Here is an 18,712-nt window from a genome sequence, read left to right as displayed (position 1 = left end):
CTAGCGTCAACAGTGACACCTCCAATCCTGGTATTAATCTCTTCCAAACTCTTCCATCACGCAGAAGATACAAAAGCTTAAACGCACATACCAGTGGGTTCCAGAACAAATTTTTACCCGCTGTTATTCGTCTGTCGAATGGGTCTCTCAAATTTCAAATCTAATGGCGATCTCTTTTTGTCCTCTCCTTGCAGCCATAACTTTCTCTGCCTTGCTCTGTTCAATCACCCTATGATCTGCTTATTCTGTACACAAAACACAACTTTCAACTGCACTTAGGTATGTGTGACAACGATAAATCACATCAAATCAAGTGCAACAGCCTGCTCGACTTACACAGTGACTGCAGTGGAGCTGTTGTCACCACTTGCAACTGACAAAGTCCAGCTGCATACATGACATGGATAAACAAACAGCATTAACATTTTGCGTCTGAAATGTTTTCTTCAGAACTGAACAGTCTTGGAATTTAAACATTTTTATGCTGTTGAGAGAGGGGGAGAAACATTAAGTAGAATAAATGGTAATGGTGCTCAGAGCAGGAGACAAAAAGAGTGGTAATGTTAGTAAAAGTGAGATGGAAATGTAAAATGCATGGAGATACTAGGTGCAAAAGAGAGAAAGAAAATCTATTCTGTTGAGAGTGAAACAACACGATACATTTTTTTTTAAAAAAGCAATGGAGGTGAAGGAAGGAGTCAGTTTCTAAACCAACTGGAGGGGTAGATGTCATGCTGTGAAGATGGTTGACTCAATGTTCAGGGCTAGCATAGGGAGATGTGACATGAAAATGTGATGTTGTTCCTCCAGTTCACATTGAACATTAATACAACACGATAGCACACCCAGGATGGGAATTTTAGCATGGGAACATGATGGTTTAAGTGAAAAGGCAAACAACTGGCTGGTGAGTGTCATAATTAGGGATTGGGCACAGGTATGACATCATCGATATATCAGAGAAAGAGTTGTTGGTAGTCTCGGAATAGAAACACAACAAGGCATGTTTCACATACTGAGTTGAGAGTGTGATGCTGGAAATGCACAGCTGGTCAGGCAGCATCCGAGGAGCAGGAGAATTGACATTCAGGCATAAGCCCTTCATCAGGAATGAGAAGTTCTCATCTTTTCCATGTTCCAAATACCAACAAAGGCACAAGCATAGCCTGGGACATATGTGGTTGTCTATACTTTGAGTGTTGTCATCTTGAGGTTGTACAGGACATGAGTGAGACCTAGAATGGGGGAATTTCAAGAACAGGGGATGTATTTTTAAGGTGAGAGGAGGGAGATTTTAAAAAGACATGAGGGGCAATTTATTTTTACACAGAAGGTGATTCACATGTGGAATGAACTTCCTGAGGAAATCCTGAATGTTGAGCACAATTGCAAAGTTTAAAAGACACCTAGGTAAATATATGAATAGCAAAGGTTTGGAGAGATAGGAGTAGACATTTTTTCCTAGATTTGCTTAAGAAATGTTGTAAGGAGAAAGCCGGGAACTATTGGCCTGTCTGACTTTGGTTGTGGGTAGATTGATGGAGGTGATTTTAAAACATAAACTTTATGGACATTTAGAGAGACATAAATTGATTCGGGATAGTCAGCGTGGCTTTGTGTGAGAAAAATAATTTCTCACAAACATGCTTGCAGTTTTGAAGAAGTTACCAAAACGATTGATGAAGGCAGAACAGTAGATATTGTTTACTTGGACTTTAGTAGAACTTTTGACAAGGTTCCACATTATAGACTAATTAGTAAAGTTAGGTCACAAGATTGAGCTTGCCAATTGGACGCATTATTGGCTTAATGGCAGGAGAAAGAGACTAGTGGTTGAGGGTTGCTTTCAGATTGAAGGCCTGTCACCAGAGTGTTCCACAAGCATCGGTTCTGGGAAATCTTTTGTTTGTCATCTATATGAATGATTTGGATGAGCATATAGAAGGCATGGTTAGTCAGCTTGCAGACAGCACCAAAAGTGGTAGCGTAGTAGCCAGTGAAATAGGTTTCCTAAGATTACAAAGGGATCTTGTTCAAATGGGTCAATGGGTTCAAACATGGCAGATGGTGTTCAATCTGGATAATTGCAAGGTATTGCATTTGGGTTCAACAAATAAGGGTAGGACACATAGGGCACAACCAAAAGTAGGGCCTTGGTTGTGTTCATACACAAGTAGTGTTGGTAGAACAGAGAGGCCAATGGGTTCAGGTACACCATTCCTTGAAGTTTCCATCACATATAGACAGGGTGGTTCAAGAGACATTTTGCACGCTGTGCCTTCATTGCTCAATCCTTTGAGTATAGGCGTTGAAAAGTCACGTTGTGTTTGGGCAGGACGTTGGTGAGACATCTTCTGGAATATAGTGTTCAGTTCTGTTTGCCAAGTAATAGGAAGGATATTTTTAAGCTGGAGGAATTCAGAAGAGGTTTACTGGATTTTGCCAGGTATGGAAAGTTTGAGCTGTAAAGAAAGGCTGGATAGACTGGGTAGGAACAAATTACTGCAGATGCTGGAATCTGTAACAGGAAACAAAAAGTGTTGGAGATCACAATGGTCGATGGAGAGAAAGCAAGCTCGTGTTATGAATCTCGATGAATCTACATCAGAGCTGAAGTGAAGTGAAGCGATAGGCTGGAACCTTTTACACTGGAGAGTAGCAGGTCAAGTGGAAACCTTATGGACGTTTATAAAATAAAATAATGAAGGGTATAGATAGGATGAAGAGTAGTTGTCTTTTTCCTCGGATGGGGGATTTCAGGAGAGGGGGCACATTTTAAGGGCAGAAGTGCGAGAGTTAAAAAAGACATGAGGGGCATCTTTTTTTCCATAGAGGGTGGGGGTTAGCCAGTGGAATGAAGTTCCTGAGGAACTGATGGATGTGGGCACCGTTACAATGTTTAAAAGATATTTGGGTAAGTACATGAAAAGGGAAAGTTTGGATCTGGACCAGTAGCAGTGAGCTACGGCGAGTTTAGTTTGAGATTATGTTCGGCACAGAGTGATTGGGCTGAAGGGTTTGTTTCCGTACTGCATGACTCGATGACTCTCTGTGAAACTGCGTCCGCCTGTTGTCTTTGCAGCAATGTCTGCAGTGGAGCTGTTGCTGCCGTTTGAACTGAAGGCAACTGAGGGAAGCGCCACGCGATCGCCGGGGGCTGAGGCGCGCACCTGTAATCCCGCTGCTGGGAGGCTGAGGCTGCCGGATGACTTGAGGTTGGGAGTTCTGGGCTGTTGTGGTCTGTGTCGATCGGGTGCCCACACTCAGGGCAGTGTCCACATGGTGCTCCTCGGGGAACTCGGGTGTACCAGGTGTGCTGCAGAGGGGTGAACCGGCCCAGGTCGGAAACGGAGCAGGTCAAAGCCCCCGCACTGCTCAGTAGTGGGATAGCACCTGTGAATGGATGCAGCAGTGCAGCCTGACCAATACAGTGAGACGCAGTCTTTTACACCATTCTTTACCTTGCGGCATTCCCATCTTTTGCCATCAGTGCAAACAATCTCGATGTCTCAATCCTGCTTCCTTCCTTCCCCACTCACTCCCTCCACCCCCTACGCCCGCCACGTTTATTCACTCTCACGATAACCAATCTTTACAAAGTCAACAACAAATCCACACATTTTACAACAACCGAATATCTCTACAAGTCCTCCACACTCACCCAAACACACTCTCTCAGTCATTACCTCACACTTCCCACACTGCCCTTTTCTACCTCTCCTCAATATTCACTTCTCTTTTACTGCTCCCTGCTGTTCACAGCACCTACTGTTCTGAGAAAATCTCCACTTTACACAATCCTACCAGCCACGGCCAGCAGAGAGCGCAAAACTCTCTTCATTTTCCTGCCCGAATTCTCCATTGCTCACATTGCCGAAACTTCCATTGCAACCACCAAGCGTTCAAGCTGCCTCCCGGCTCTTTCCCCTCTCCGTCATCCATTCATTCATTCACTTCGGCAAATGATTCTCCTGCAAAACTGTGCAACACTTGAACTCTCATTCTAACTTCTCTCATGCTGTAGCTACCAGAGAGAAAGAAAGAGGCAGCAAGACTGGCATTTCCATGATGCCACAATCAAGTTGACCAACAGCCCATTTTTCCATCTCCTCACTTCCGAGTATGAGGTCTTAGACAAGACAGCGAGAAATAATAGCAGCCGAGATGCACGTTATTTCCAAGAACGGGGGCCTTACTGGCCTCACTTTACAACTGGCGGTGGTCCAAGTGGCAGATCGGTTAGAAGAAAGTTCTCTGTTCCTCTCTGCTGCGATTCTCGCACGCCACTTGAATGCCACCGGTATTCAGTCTTCTGCTTCCCACTCTAATGTTGAAAACATATCTTGGCCATTGCTGGAATGGAGCAATATAGTAGCAGAGGTGTAATTTGTTCAAGGGTTCTATCACACAAAATCATGCGACTGCCTTCCCTTACAGTCACAAGAGCATGTAACATAGAAGCTTCCGCAACAGATGTTGAACCATTGCTACTGAACCACCAACAATGCCTACCACTCCATACCACAAATACACTTTTGAAAATCAGATCACAGCACTGTGTTCCTGCTCCCAGTTTATAAGCAGAATCTGAAACTTGAGGACCTAGCACAGAAAGTAGGACAGTGCTGGTCTGAAGCTGCAGAAGGGCTTCTGTGGCGCTGCTTGGAATCGTTGGGCTGAACCATATTTCAGAGTTCAGCAGTCATCCTAGCCAAGTATGCTGTCACGGTCACAGACGTGATTGGCATTTGTATAGACGGCTGTGTGTCAAAGAAGAAAATCAGTGCGTTCATCAACCAGAAACCTTGTATGAACTGAGATATCCATTGCCTACTGAAGACCGGGCAGGTGGCATTCAAATTGAATGACTCAGACTTTCATAAGAATTCTGGATACAACCTCTGCAAGGCTATTACAGATGCCAAGAGGCAGTACAGGACTACGTTAGAGACCCAAACTAACCAAATGGACACCCATCGCCTGTCACAAGGCCTACACAGCATAACAGGATGCAAATTGAAGCAGAACAGAATAGCGGAGAAAAACACAGCCTTCCCTGATCTTTTTACAATCCGTTCAAACAGAATGCCAGTGGAATGATACCACCTGCCCCCAACAACCCCAGATCCTCATATTCCTCCAGTCACTGCTGCAGATGTCAGATCGCCTTCTTGAGAGTGAACCCAAGGAAAGCAACTTGTCCGGATGGAGTCCCCAGCCATGCACTTAGATCCTGTGCAGACCAGCTAGCGAGAGAACTTTCTGACATCTTTAACCCCTCGTTGTTACAATCTGAAGTCCCCAACTGCTTCCATTATTCCGGTACCAAAGAAAGCACATGCAATGTGTCTCAATGACTACCGCCTGATGCCTCTGACTTCCATAGTTACAAAGTCCTTTGAGAGGTTAGTCATGGATCACATCAACCCTAGACCCCCAGCCTGCCTCAATCCCTTGCAATCTGCCTACCAGTGCAACAGGTCCACGGTAGATGCCATTTTACTCATCCTGCACTCATTCAACGAACATCTGAATAATACAGATACCTGTGTCAGGCTTCTACTTATTGATTACAGCTCCACCTTCAACATTATAATACCAACCAAACTAACCTCCAAACTCTGAGACCTAGGTCTTGGGTCTGCTATCTGCAACAGGATCCTCAACCTCTTGATCCATAGACTGCAGTCAGTAAAGAAAGATAACATCACCTCCTCTGCGATGCGCCTCAACACCGGCGCCTCCCAAGAATACGTACTCAAGCTCCTACTGCACTCCCTGTACACTCGGGACTGTGTGGCACAATTTCATCCGAATGCCATTTACAAGTTCACTGAAAACACTACCATTGTATGACAGATATCAGACAACCATGAGTTAGCATACAGAAAGAAGATAGGATGCTTGATCTTATGATGCAAAGATAACAATCTCTCCTCCAAAGTGGTGGGCAAAACTAAGGAGCTTGATCATCGACCTCCGGAAGAAAGAAGAACAACATGACCCTACTTACATCAATGGAGCTGAGGTGGAGAGGGTCGATAGCGTCAAATTCCTTGGAGTGATGATAACCAGCAACCTGCACTGAACCTCCCACAGAGGTGTGATAATCAAGAAGGCACAACAATGCCTCTTCTTCCTCTGAACGCTTATGAAATTCAGCATGTCTGTAAGGACCCTCACTAACTCTTATAGATGCATCATAGAAAGCATTCTACCCAGCTACATCATGGCTGGTACAGTAGTTGCTCTACCCATGGCCATAAGAACCTACAGAAAGTTATGTGAACAGCCCAGACAATCACACAAGCCATGGACTCCCTCTACGTATACTGTAGTTCCGGAATGGCAGCTAGCGTCAACAGTGACACCTCCAATCCTGGTATTAATCTCTTCCAACCTCTTCCATCACGCAGAAGATACAAAAGATTAAACACACATACCAGTGGGTTCCAGAACAAATTTTTACCCGCTGTTATTCGTCTGTCGAATGGGTCTCTCAAATTTCAAATCTAATGGCGATCTCTTTTTGTCCTCTCCTTGCAGCCATAACTTTCTCTGCCTTGCTCTGTTCAATCACCCTATGATCTGCTTATTCTGTACACAAAACACAACTTTCAACTGCACTTAGGTATGTGTGACAACGATAAATCACATCAAATCAAGTGCAACAGCCTGCTCGACTTACACAGTGACTGCAGTGGAGCTGTTGTCACCACTTGCAACTGACAAAGTCCAGCTGCATACATGACATGGATAAACAAACAGCATTAACATTTTGCGTCTGAAATGTTTTCTTCAGAACTGAACAGTCTTGGAATTTAAACATTTTTATGCTGTTGAGAGAGGGGGAGAAACATTAGGTAGAATAATTGATAATGGTGCTCAGAGCAGGAGACAAAAAGAGTGGTAATGTTAGTAAAAGTGAGATGGAAATGTAAAATGCATGGAGATACTAGGTGCAAAAGAGAGAAAGAAAATCTATTCTGTTGAGAGTGAAACAACACGATACATTTTTTTTTAAAAAAGCAATGGAGGTGAAGGAAGGAGTCAGTTTCTAAACCAACTGGAGGGGTAGATGTCATGCTGTGAAGTTTGTTGACTCAATGTTCAGGGCTAGCATAGGGAGATGTGACATGAAAATGTGATGTTGTTCCTCCAGTTCACATTGAACATTAATACAACACTATAGCACACCCAGGATGGGAATTTTAGCATGGGAACATGATGGTTTAAGTGAAAAGGCAAACAACTGGCTGGTGAGTGTCATAATTAGGGATCGGGCACAGGTATGACATCATCGATATATCAGAGAAAGAGTTGTTGGTAGTCTCGGAATAGAAACACAACAAGGCTTGTTTCACATACTGAGTTGAGAGTGTGATGCTGGAAATGCACAGGTGGTCAGGCAGCATCCGAGGAGCAGGAGAATTGACATTCAGGCATAAGCCCTTCATCAGGAATGAGAAGTTCTCATCTTTTCCATGTTCCAAATACCAACAAAGGCACAAGCATAGCCTGGGACATATGTGGTTGTCTATACTTTGAGTGTTGTCATCTTGAGGTTGTACAGGACATGAGTGAGACCTAGGGTGGGGGAATTTCAAGAACAGGGGATATATTTTTAAGGTGAGAGGAGGGAGATTTTAAAAAGACATGAGGGGCAATTTATTTTTACACAGAAGGTGATTCACATGTGGAATGAACTTCCTGAGGAAATCCTGAATGTTGAGCACAATTGCAAAGTTTAAAAGACACCTAGGTAAATATATGAATAGCAAAGGTTTGGAGAGATAGGAGTAGACATTTTTTCCTAGATTTGCTTAAGAAATGTTGTAAGGAGAAAGCCGGGAACTATTGGCCTGTCTGACTTTGGTTGTGGGTAGATTGATGGAGGTGATTTTAAAACATAAACTTTATGGACATTTAGAGAGACATAAATTGATTCGGGATAGTCAGCGTGGCTTTGTGTGAGAAAAATAATTTCTCACAAACATGCTTGCAGTTTTGAAGAAGTTACCAAAACGATTGATGAAGGCAGAACAGTAGATATTGTTTACTTGGACTTTAGTAGAACTTTTGACAAGGTTCCACATTATAGACTAATTAGTAAAGTTAGGTCACAAGATTGAGCTTGCCAATTGGACGCATTATTGGCTTAATGGCAGGAGAAAGAGACTAGTGGTTGAGGGTTGCTTTCAGATTGAAGGCCTGTCACCAGAGTGTTCCACAAGGATCGGTTCTGGGAAATCTTTTGTTTGTCATCTATATGAATGATTTGGATGAGCATATAGAAGGCATGGTTAGTCAGCTTGCAGACAGCACCAAAAGTGGTAGCGTAGTAGCCAGTGAAATAGGTTTCCTAAGATTACAAAGGGATCTTGTTCAAATGGGTCAATGGGTTCAAAAATGGCAGATGGTGTTCAATCTGGATAAATGCAAGGTATTGCATTTGGGTTCAACAAATAAGGGTAGGACACATAGGGCACAACCAAAAGTAGGGCCTTGGTTGTGTTCATACACAAGTAGTGTTGGTAGAACAGAGAGGCCAATGGGTTCAGGTACACCATTCCTTGAAGTTTCCATCACATATCGACAGGGTGGTTCAAGAGACATTTTGCACGCTGTGCCTTCATTGCTCAATCCTTTGAGTATAGGCGTTGAAAAGTCACGTTGTGTTTGGGCAGGACATTGGTGAGACATCTTCTGGAATATAGTGTTCAGTTCTGTTTGCCAAGTAATAGGAAGGATATTTTTAAGCTGGAGGAATTCAGAAGAGGTTTACTGGATTTTGCCAGGTATGGAAAGTTTGAGCTGTAAAGAAAGGCTGGATAGACTGGGTAGGAACAAATTACTGCAGATGCTGGAATCTGTAACAGGAAACAAAAAGTGTTGGAGATCACAATGGTCGATGGAGAGAAAGCAAGCTCGTGTTATGAATCTCGATGAATCTACATCAGAGCTGAAGTGAAGTGAAGCGATAGGCTGGAACCTTTTACACTGGAGAGTAGCAGGTCAAGTGGAAACCTTATGGACGTTTATAAAATAAAATAATGAAGGGTATAGATAGGATGAAGAGTAGTTGTCTTTTTCCTCGGATGGGGGATTTCAGGAGAGGGGGCACATTTTAAGGGCAGAAGTGCGAGAGTTAAAAAAGACATGAGGGGCATCTTTTTTTCCATAGAGGGTGGGGGTTAGCCAGTGGAATGAAGTTCCTGAGGAACTGATGGATGTGGGCACCGTTACAATGTTTAAAAGATATTTGGGTAAGTACATGAAAAGGGAAAGTTTGGATCTGGACCAGTAGCAGTGAGCTACGGCGAGTTTAGTTTGAGATGATGTTCGGCACAGAGTGATTGGGCTGAAGGGTTTGTTTCCGTACTGCATGACTCGATGACTCTCTGTGAAACTGCGTCCGCCTGTTGTCTTTGCAGCAATGTCTGCAGTGGAGCTGTTGCTGCCGTTTGAACTGAAGGCAACTGAGGGAAGCACCACGCGATCGCCGGGGGCTGTGGCGCGCGCCTGTAATCCCGCTGCTGGGAGGCTGAGGCTGCCGGATGATTTGAGGTTGGGAGTTCTGGGCTGTTGTGGTCTGTGTCGATCGGGTGCCCACACTCAGGGCAGTGTCCACATGGTGCTCCTCGGGGAACTCGGGTGTACCAGGTGTGCTGCAGAGGGGTGAACCGGCCCAGGTCGGAAACGGAGCAGGTCAAAGCCCCCGCACTGCTCAGTAGTGGGATAGCACCTGTGAATGGATGCAGCAGTGCAGCCTGACCAATACAGTGAGACGCAGTCTTTTACACCATTCTTTACCTTGCGGCATTCCCATCTTTTGCCATCAGTGCAAACAATCTCGATGTCTCAATCCTGCTTCCTTCCTTCCCCACTCACTCCCTCCACCCCCTACGCCCGCCACGTTTATTCACTCTCACGATAACCAATCTTTACAAAGTCAACAACAAATCCACACATTTTACAACAACCGAATCTCTCTACAAGTCCTCCACACTCACCCAAACACACTCTCTCAGTCATTACCTCACACTTCCCACACTGCCCTTTTCTACCTCTCCTCAATATTCACTTCTCTTTTACTGCTCCCTGCTGTTCACAGCACCTACTGTTCTGAGAAAATCTCCACTTTACACAATCCTACCAGCCACGGCCAGCAGAGAGCGCAAAACTCTCTTCATTTTCCTGCCCGAATTCTCCATTGCTCACATTGCCGAAACTTCCATTGCAACCACCAAGCGTTCAAGCTGCCTCCCGGCTCTTTCCCCTCTCCGTCATCCATTCATTCATTCACTTCGGCAAATGATTCTCCTGCAAAACTGTGCAACACTTGAACTCTCATTCTAACTTCTCTCATGCTGTAGCTACCAGAGAGAAAGAAAGAGGCAGCAAGACTGGCATTTCCATGATGCCACAATCAAGTTGACCAACAGCCCATTTTTCCATCTCCTCACTTCCGCGTATGAGGTCTTAGACAAGACAGCGAGAAATAATAGCAGCCGAGATGCACGTTATTTCCAAGAACGGGGGCCTTACTGGCCTCACGAAACAACTGGCGGTGGTCCAAGTGGCAGATCGGTTAGAAGAAAGTTCTCTGTTCCTCTCTGCTGCGATTCTCGCACGCCACTTGAATGCCACCGGTATTCAGTCTTCTGCTTCCCACTCTAATATTGAAAACATATCTTGGCCATTGCTGGAATGGAGCAATATAGTAGCAGAGGTGTAATTTGTTCAAGGGTTCTATCACACAAAATCATGCGACTGCCTTCCCTTACAGTCACAAGAGCATGTAACATAGAAGCTTCCGCAACAGATGTTGAACCATTGCTACTGAACCACCAACAATGCCTACCACTCCATACCACAAATACACTTTTGAAAATCAGATCACAGCACTGTGTTCCTGCTCCCAGTTTATAAGCAGAATCTGAAACTTGAGGACCTAGCACAGAAAGTAGGACAGTGCTGGTCTGAAGCTGCGGAAGGGCTTCTGTGGCACTGCTTGGAATCGTTGGGCTGAACCATATTTCAGAGTTCAGCAGTCATCCTAGCCAAGTATGCTGTCACGGTCACAGACGTGATTGGCACTTGTATAGATGGTTGTGTGTCAAAGAAGAAAATCAGTGCGTTCATCAACCAGAAACCTTGTATGAACTGGGATATCCATTGCCTACTGAAGACCGGGCAGGTGGCATTCAAATTGAATGACTCAGACTTTCATAAGAATTCTGGATACAACCTCTGCAAGGCTATTACAGATGCCAAGAGGCAGTACAGGACTACGTTAGAGACCCAAACTAACCAAATGGACACCCATCGCCTGTCACAAGGCCTACACAGCATAACAGGATGCAAATTGAAGCAGAACAGAATAGCGGAGAAAAACACAGCCTTCCCTGATCTTTTTACAATCCGTTCAAACAGAATGCCAGTGGAATGATACCACCTGCCCCCAACAACCCCAGATCCTCATATTCCTCCAGTCACTGCTGCAGATGTCAGATCGCCTTCTTGAGAGTGAACCCAAGGAAAGCAACTTGTCCGGATGGAGTCCCCAGCCATGCACTTAGATCCTGTGCAGACCAGCTAGCGAGAGAACTTTCTGACATCTTTAACCCCTCGTTGTTACAATCTGAAGTCCCCAACTGCTTCCATTATTCCGGTACCAAAGAAAGCACATGCAATGTGTCTCAATGACTACCGCCTGATGCCTCTGACTTCCATAGTTACAAAGTCCTTTGAGAGGTTAGTCATGGATCACATCAACCCTAGACCCCCAGCCTGCCTCAATCCCTTGCAATCTGCCTACCAGTGCAACAGGTCCACGGTAGATGCCATTTTTCTCATCCTGCACTCATTCGACGAACATCTGAATAATACAGATACCTGTGTCAGGCTTCTACTTATTGATTACAGCTCCACCTTCAACATTATAATACCAACCAAACTAACCTCCAAACTCTGAGACCTAGGTCTTGGGTCTGCTATCTGCAACAGGAACCTCAACCTCTTGATCCATAGACTGCAGTCAGTAAAGAAAGATAACATCACCTCCTCTGCGATGCGCCTCAACACCGGCGCCTCCCAAGAATACGTACTCAAGCTCCTACTGCACTCCCTGTACACTCGGGACTGTGTGGCACAATTTCATCCGAATGCCATTTACAAGTTCACTGAAAACACTGCCATTGTATGACAGATATCAGACAACCATGAGTTAGCACACAGAAAGAAGATAGGATGCTTGATCTTATGATGCAAAGATAACAATCTCTCCTCCAAAGTGGTGGGCAAAACTAAGGAGCTTGATCATCGACCTCCGGAAGAAAGAAGAACAACATGACCCTACTTACATCAATGGAGCTGAGGTGGAGAGGGTCGATAGCGTCAAATTCCTTGGAGTGATGATAACCAGCAACCTGCACTGAACCTCCCACAGAGGTGTGATAATCAAGAAGGCACAACAATGCCTCTTCTTCCTCTGAACGCTTATGAAATTCAGCATGTCTGTAAGGACCCTCACTAACTCTTATAGATGCATCATAGAAAGCATTCTACCCAGCTACATCATGGCTGGTACAGTAGTTGCTCTACCCATGGCCATAAGAACCTACAGAAAGTTATGTGAACAGCCCAGACAATCACACAAGCCATGGACTCCCTCTACGTATACTGTAGTTCCGGAATGGCAGCTAGCGTCAACAGTGACACCTCCAATCCTGGTATTAATCTCTTCCAACCTCTTCCATCACGCAGAAGATACAAAAGCTTAAACGCACATACCAGTGGGTTCCAGAACAAATTTTTACCCGCTGTTATTCGTCTGTCGAATGGGTCTCTCAAATTTCAAATCTAATGGCGATCTCTTTTTGTCCTCTCCTTGCAGCCATAACTTTCTCTGCCTTGCTCTGTTCAATCACCCTATGATCTGCTTATTCTGTACACAAAACACAACTTTCAACTGCACTTAGGTATGTGTGACAACGATAAATCACATCAAATCAAGTGCAACAGCCTGCTCGACTTACACAGTGACTGCAGTGGAGCTGTTGTCACCACTTTCAACTGACAAAGTCCAGCTGCATACATGACATGGATAAACAAACAGCATTAACATTTTGCGTCTGAAATGTTTTCTTCAGAACTGAACAGTCTTGGAATTTAAACATTTTTATGCTGTTGAGAGAGGGGGAGAAACATTAAGTAGAATAAATGGTAATGGTGCTCAGAGCAGGAGACAAAAAGAGTGGTAATGTTAGTAAAAGTGAGGTGGAAATGTAAAATGCATGGAGATACTAGGTGCAAAAGAGAGAAAGAAAATCTATTCTGTTGAGAGTGAAACAACACGATACATTTTTTATTTAAAAAGCAATGGAGGTGAAGGAAGGAGTCAGTTTCTAAACCAACTGGAGGGGTAGATGTCATGCTGTGAAGTTTGTTGACTCAATGTTCAGGGCTAGCATAGGGAGATGTGACATGAAAATGTGATGTTGTTCCTCCAGTTCACATTGAACATTAATACAACACGATAGCACACCCAGGATGGGAATTTTAGCATGGGAACATGATGGTTTAAGTGAAAAGGCAAACAACTGGCTGGTGAGTGTCATAATTAGGGATCGGGCACAGGTATGACATCATCGATATATCAGAGAAAGAGTTGTTGGTAGTCTCGGAATAGAAACACAACAAGGTATGTTTCACATACTGAGTTGAGAGTGTGATGCTGGAAATGCACAGCTGGTCAGGCAGCATCCGAGGAGCAGGAGAATTGACATTCAGGCAGAAGCCCTTCATCAGGAATGAGAAGTTCTCATCTTTTCCATGTTCCAAATACCAACAAAGGCACAAGCATAGCCTGGGACATATGTGGTTGTCTATACTTTGAGTGTTGTCATCTTGAGGTTGTACAGGACATGAGTGAGACCTAGGATGGGGGAATTTCAAGAACAGGGGATATATTTTTAAGGTGAGAGGAGGGAGATTTTAAAAAGACATGAGGGGCAATTTATTTTTACACAGAAGGTGATTCACATGTGGAATGAACTTCCTGAGGAAATCCTGAATGTTGAGCACAATTGCAAAGTTTAAAAGACACCTAGGTAAATATATGAATAGCAAAGGTTTGGAGAGATAGGAGTAGACATTTTTTCCTAGATTTGCTTAAGAAATGTTGTAAGGAGAAAGCCGGGAACTATTGGCCTGTCTGACTTTGGTTGTGGGTAGATTGATGGAGGTGATTTTAAAACATAAACTTTATGGACATTTAGAGAGACATAAATTGATTCGGGATAGTCAGCGTGGCTTTGTGTGAGAAAAATAATTTCTCACAAACATGCTTGCAGTTTTGAAGAAGTTACCAAAACGATTGATGAAGGCAGAACAGTAGATATTGTTTACTTAGACTTTAGTAGAACTTTTGACAAGGTTCCACATTATAGACTAATTAGTAAAGTTAGGTCACAAGATTGAGCTTGCCAATTGGACGCATTATTGGCTTAATGGCAGGAGAAAGAGACTAGTGGTTGAGGGTTGCTTTCAGATTGAAGGCCTGTCACCAGAGTGTTCCACAAGGATCGGTTCTGGGAAATCTTTTGTTTGTCATCTATATGAATGATTTGGATGAGCATATAGAAGGCATGGTTAGTCAGCTTGCAGACAGCACCAAAAGTGGTAGCGTAGTAGCCAGTGAAATAGGTTTCCTAAGATTACAAAGGGATCTTGTTCAAATGGGTCAATGGGTTCAAAAATGGCAGATGGTGTTCAATCTGGATAAATGCAAGGTATTGCATTTGGGTTCAACAAATAAGGGTAGGACACATAGGGCACAATCAAAAGTAGGGCCTTGGTTGTGTTTATACACAAGTAGTGTTGGTAGAACAGAGAGGCCAATGGGTACAGGTACACCATTCCTTGAAGTTTCCATCACATATAGACAGGGTGGTTCAAGAGACATTTTGCACGCTGTGCCTTCATTGCTCAATCCTTTGAGTATAGGCGTTGAAAAGTCATGTTGTGTTTGGGCAGGACATTGGTGAGACATCTTCTGGAATATAGTGTTCAGTTCTGTTTGCCAAGTAATAGGAAGGATATTTTTAAGCTGGAGGAATTCAGAAGAGGTTTACTGGATTTTGCCAGGTATGGAAAGTTTGAGCTGTAAAGAAAGGCTGGATAGACTGGGTAGGAACAAATTACTGCAGATGCTGGAATCTGTAACAGGAAACAAAAAGTGTTGGAGATCACAATGGTCGATGGAGAGAAAGCAAGCTCGTGTTATGAATCTCGATGAATCTACATCAGAGCTGAAGTGAAGTGAAGCGATAGGCTGGAACCTTTTACACTGGAGAGTAGCAGGTCAAGTGGAAACCTTATGGACGTTTATAAAATAAAATAATGAAGGGTATAGATAGGATGAAGAGTAGTTGTCTTTTTCCTCGGATGGGGGATTTCAGGAGAGGGGGCACATTTTAAGGGCAGAAGTGCGAGAGTTAAAAAAGACATGAGGGGCATCTTTTTTTCCATAGAGGGTGGGGGTTAGCCAGTGGAATGAAGTTCCTGAGGAACTGATGGATGTGGGCACCGTTACAATGTTTAAAAGATATTTGGGTAAGTACATGAAAAGGGAAAGTTTGGATCTGGACCAGTAGCAGTGAGCTACGGCGAGTTTAGTTTGAGATTATGTTCGGCACAGAGTGATTGGGCTGAAGGGTTTGTTTCCGTACTGCATGACTCGATGACTCTCTGTGAAACTGCGTCCGCCTGTTGTCTTTGCAGCAATGTCTGCAGTGGAGCTGTTGCTGCCGTTTGAACTGAAGGCAACTGAGGGAAGCGCCACGCGATCGCCGGGGGCTGTGGCGCGCGCCTGTAATCCCGCTGCTGGGAGGCTGAGGCTGCCGGATGATTTGAGGTTGGGAGTTCTGGGCTGTTGTGGTCTGTGTCGATCGGGTGCCCACACTCAGGGCAGTGTCCACATGGTGCTCCTCGGGGAACTCGGGTGTACCAGGTGTGCTGCAGAGGGGTGAACCGGCCCAGGTCGGAAACGGAGCAGGTCAAAGCCCCCGCACTGCTCAGTAGTGGGATAGCACCTGTGAATGGATGCAGCAGTGCAGCCTGACCAATACAGTGAGACGCAGTCTTTTACACCATTCTTTACCTTGCGGCATTCCCATCTTTTGCCATCAGTGCAAACAATCTCGATGTCTCAATCCTGCTTCCTTCCTTCCCCACTCACTCCCTCCACCCCCTACGCCCGCCACGTTTATTCACTCTCACGATAACCAATCTTTACAAAGTCAACAACAAATCCACACATTTTACAACAACCGAATCTCTCTACAAGTCCTCCACACTCACCCAAACACACTCTCTCAGTCATTACCTCACACTTCCCACACTGCCCTTTTCTACCTCTCCTCAATATTCACTTCTCTTTTACTGCTCCCTGCTGTTCACAGCACCTACTGTTCTGAGAAAATCTCCACTTTACACAATCCTACCAGCCACGGCCAGCAGAGAGCGCAAAACTCTCTTCATTTTCCTGCCCGAATTCTCCATTGCTCACATTGCCGAAACTTCCATTGCAACCACCAAGCGTTCAAGCTGCCTCCCGGCTCTTTCCCCTCTCCGTCATCCATTCATTCATTCACTTCGGCAAATGATTCTCCTGCAAAACTGTGCAACACTTGAACTCTCATTCTAACTTCTCTCATGCTGTAGCTACCAGAGAGAAAGAAAGAGGCAGCAAGACTGGCATTTCCATGATGCCACAATCAAGTTGACCAACAGCCCATTTTTCCATCTCCTCACTTCCGCGTATGAGGTCTTAGACAAGACAGCGAGAAATAATAGCAGCCGAGATGCACGTTATTTCCAAGAACGGGGGCCTTACTGGCCTCACTTTACAACTGGCGGTGGTCCAAGTGGCAGATCGGTTAGAAGAAAGTTCTCTGTTCCTCTCTGCTGCGATTCTCGCACGCCACTTGAATGCCACCGGTATTCAGTCTTCTGCTTCCCACTCTAATATTGAAAACATATCTTGGCCATTGCTGGAATGGAGCAATATAGTAGCAGAGGTGTAATTTGTTCAAGGGTTCTATCACACAAAATCATGCGACTGCCTTCCCTTACAGTCACAAGAGCATGTAACATAGAAGCTTCCGCAACAGATGTTGAACCATTGCTACTGAACCACCAACAATGCCTACCACTCCATACCACAAATACACTTTTGAAAATCAGATCACAGCACTGTGTTCCTGCTCCCAGTTTATAAGCAGAATCTGAAACTTGAGGACCTAGCACAGAAAGTAGGACAGTGCTGGTCTGAAGCTGCGGAAGGGCTTCTGTGGCACTGCTTGGAATCGTTGGGCTGAACCATATTTCAGAGTTCAGCAGTCATCCTAGCCAAGTATGCTGTCACGGTCACAGACGTGATTGGCACTTGTATAGATGGTTGTGTGTCAAAGAAGAAAATCAGTGCGTTCATCAACCAGAAACCTTGTATGAACTGGGATATCCATTGCCTACTGAAGACCGGGCAGGTGGCATTCAAATTGAATGACTCAGACTTTCATAAGAATTCTGGATACAACCTCTGCAAGGCTATTACAGATGCCAAGAGGCAGTACAGGACTACGTTAGAGACCCAAACTAACCAAATGGACACCCATCGCCTGTCACAAGGCCTACACAGCATAACAGGATGCAAATTGAAGCAGAACAGAATAGCGGAGAAAAACACAGCCTTCCCTGATCTTTTTACAATCCGTTCAAACAGAATGCCAGTGGAATGATACCACCTGCCCCCAACAACCCCAGATCCTCATATTCCTCCAGTCACTGCTGCAGATGTCAGATCGCCTTCTTGAGAGTGAACCCAAGGAAAGCAACTTGTCCGGATGGAGTCCCCAGCCATGCACTTAGATCCTGTGCAGACCAGCTAGCGAGAGAACTTTCTGACATCTTTAACCCCTCGTTGTTACAATCTGAAGTCCCCAACTGCTTCCATTATTCCGGTACCAAAGAAAGCACATGCAATGTGTCTCAATGACTACCGCCTGATGCCTCTGACTTCCATAGTTACAAAGTCCTTTGAGAGGTTAGTCATGGATCACATCAACCCTAGACCCCCAGCCTGCCTCAATCCCTTGCAATCTGCCTACCAGTGCAACAGGTCCACGGTAGATGCCATTTTTCTCATCCTGCACTCATTCGACGAACATCTGAATAATACAGATACCTGTGTCAGGCTTCTACTTATTGATTACAGCTCCACCTTCAACATTATAATACCAACCAAACTAACCTCCAAACTCTGAGACCTAGGTCTTGGGTCTGCTATCTGCAACAGGAACCTCAACCTCTTGATCCATAGACTGCAGTCAGTAAAGAAAGATAACATCACCTCCTCTGCGATGCGCCTCAACACCGGCGCCTCCCAAGAATACGTACTCAAGCTCCTACTGCACTCCCTGTACACTCGGGACTGTGTGGCACAATTTCATCCGAATGCCATTTACAAGTTCACTGAAAACACTGCCATTGTATGACAGATATCAGACAACCATGAGTTAGCACACAGAAAGAAGATAGGATGCTTGATCTTATGATGCAAAGATAACAATCTCTCCTCCAAAGTGGTGGGCAAAACTAAGGAGCTTGATCATCGACCTCCGGAAGAAAGAAGAACAACATGACCCTA

General features: G+C 44.7%; 3 non-coding genes across 3 annotated transcripts; all 3 read left to right on the top strand.

Moving 5' to 3' along the window:
• The first annotated feature begins 3,149 nt into the window (after nt 1-3,149).
• LOC148146936 (signal recognition particle RNA) lies at nt 3,150-3,447 on the top strand. Its single transcript, XR_015760327.1, has one exon.
• Nucleotides 3,448-9,501: 6,054 nt separating this feature from the next.
• On the top strand, nt 9,502-9,799 carry LOC148146935 (signal recognition particle RNA). Its single transcript, XR_015760253.1, has one exon.
• Nucleotides 9,800-15,853: 6,054 nt separating this feature from the next.
• LOC148146934 (signal recognition particle RNA) lies at nt 15,854-16,151 on the top strand. The gene has a single exon (XR_015760252.1).
• The last annotated feature ends 2,561 nt before the right edge of the window (nt 16,152-18,712 follow it).

Source organism: Chiloscyllium plagiosum, unplaced genomic scaffold (assembly GCF_037043375.1).
Source record: "Chiloscyllium plagiosum isolate Xiang-an unplaced genomic scaffold, Cpla_swu_hap1 HiC_scaffold_18, whole genome shotgun sequence".
NCBI classification, from domain to species: Eukaryota; Metazoa; Chordata; class Chondrichthyes; order Orectolobiformes; family Hemiscylliidae; genus Chiloscyllium; species Chiloscyllium plagiosum.
Note: the sequence above shows the minus strand (reverse complement) of the source record. Positions and strands in the feature narration are given on the sequence as shown.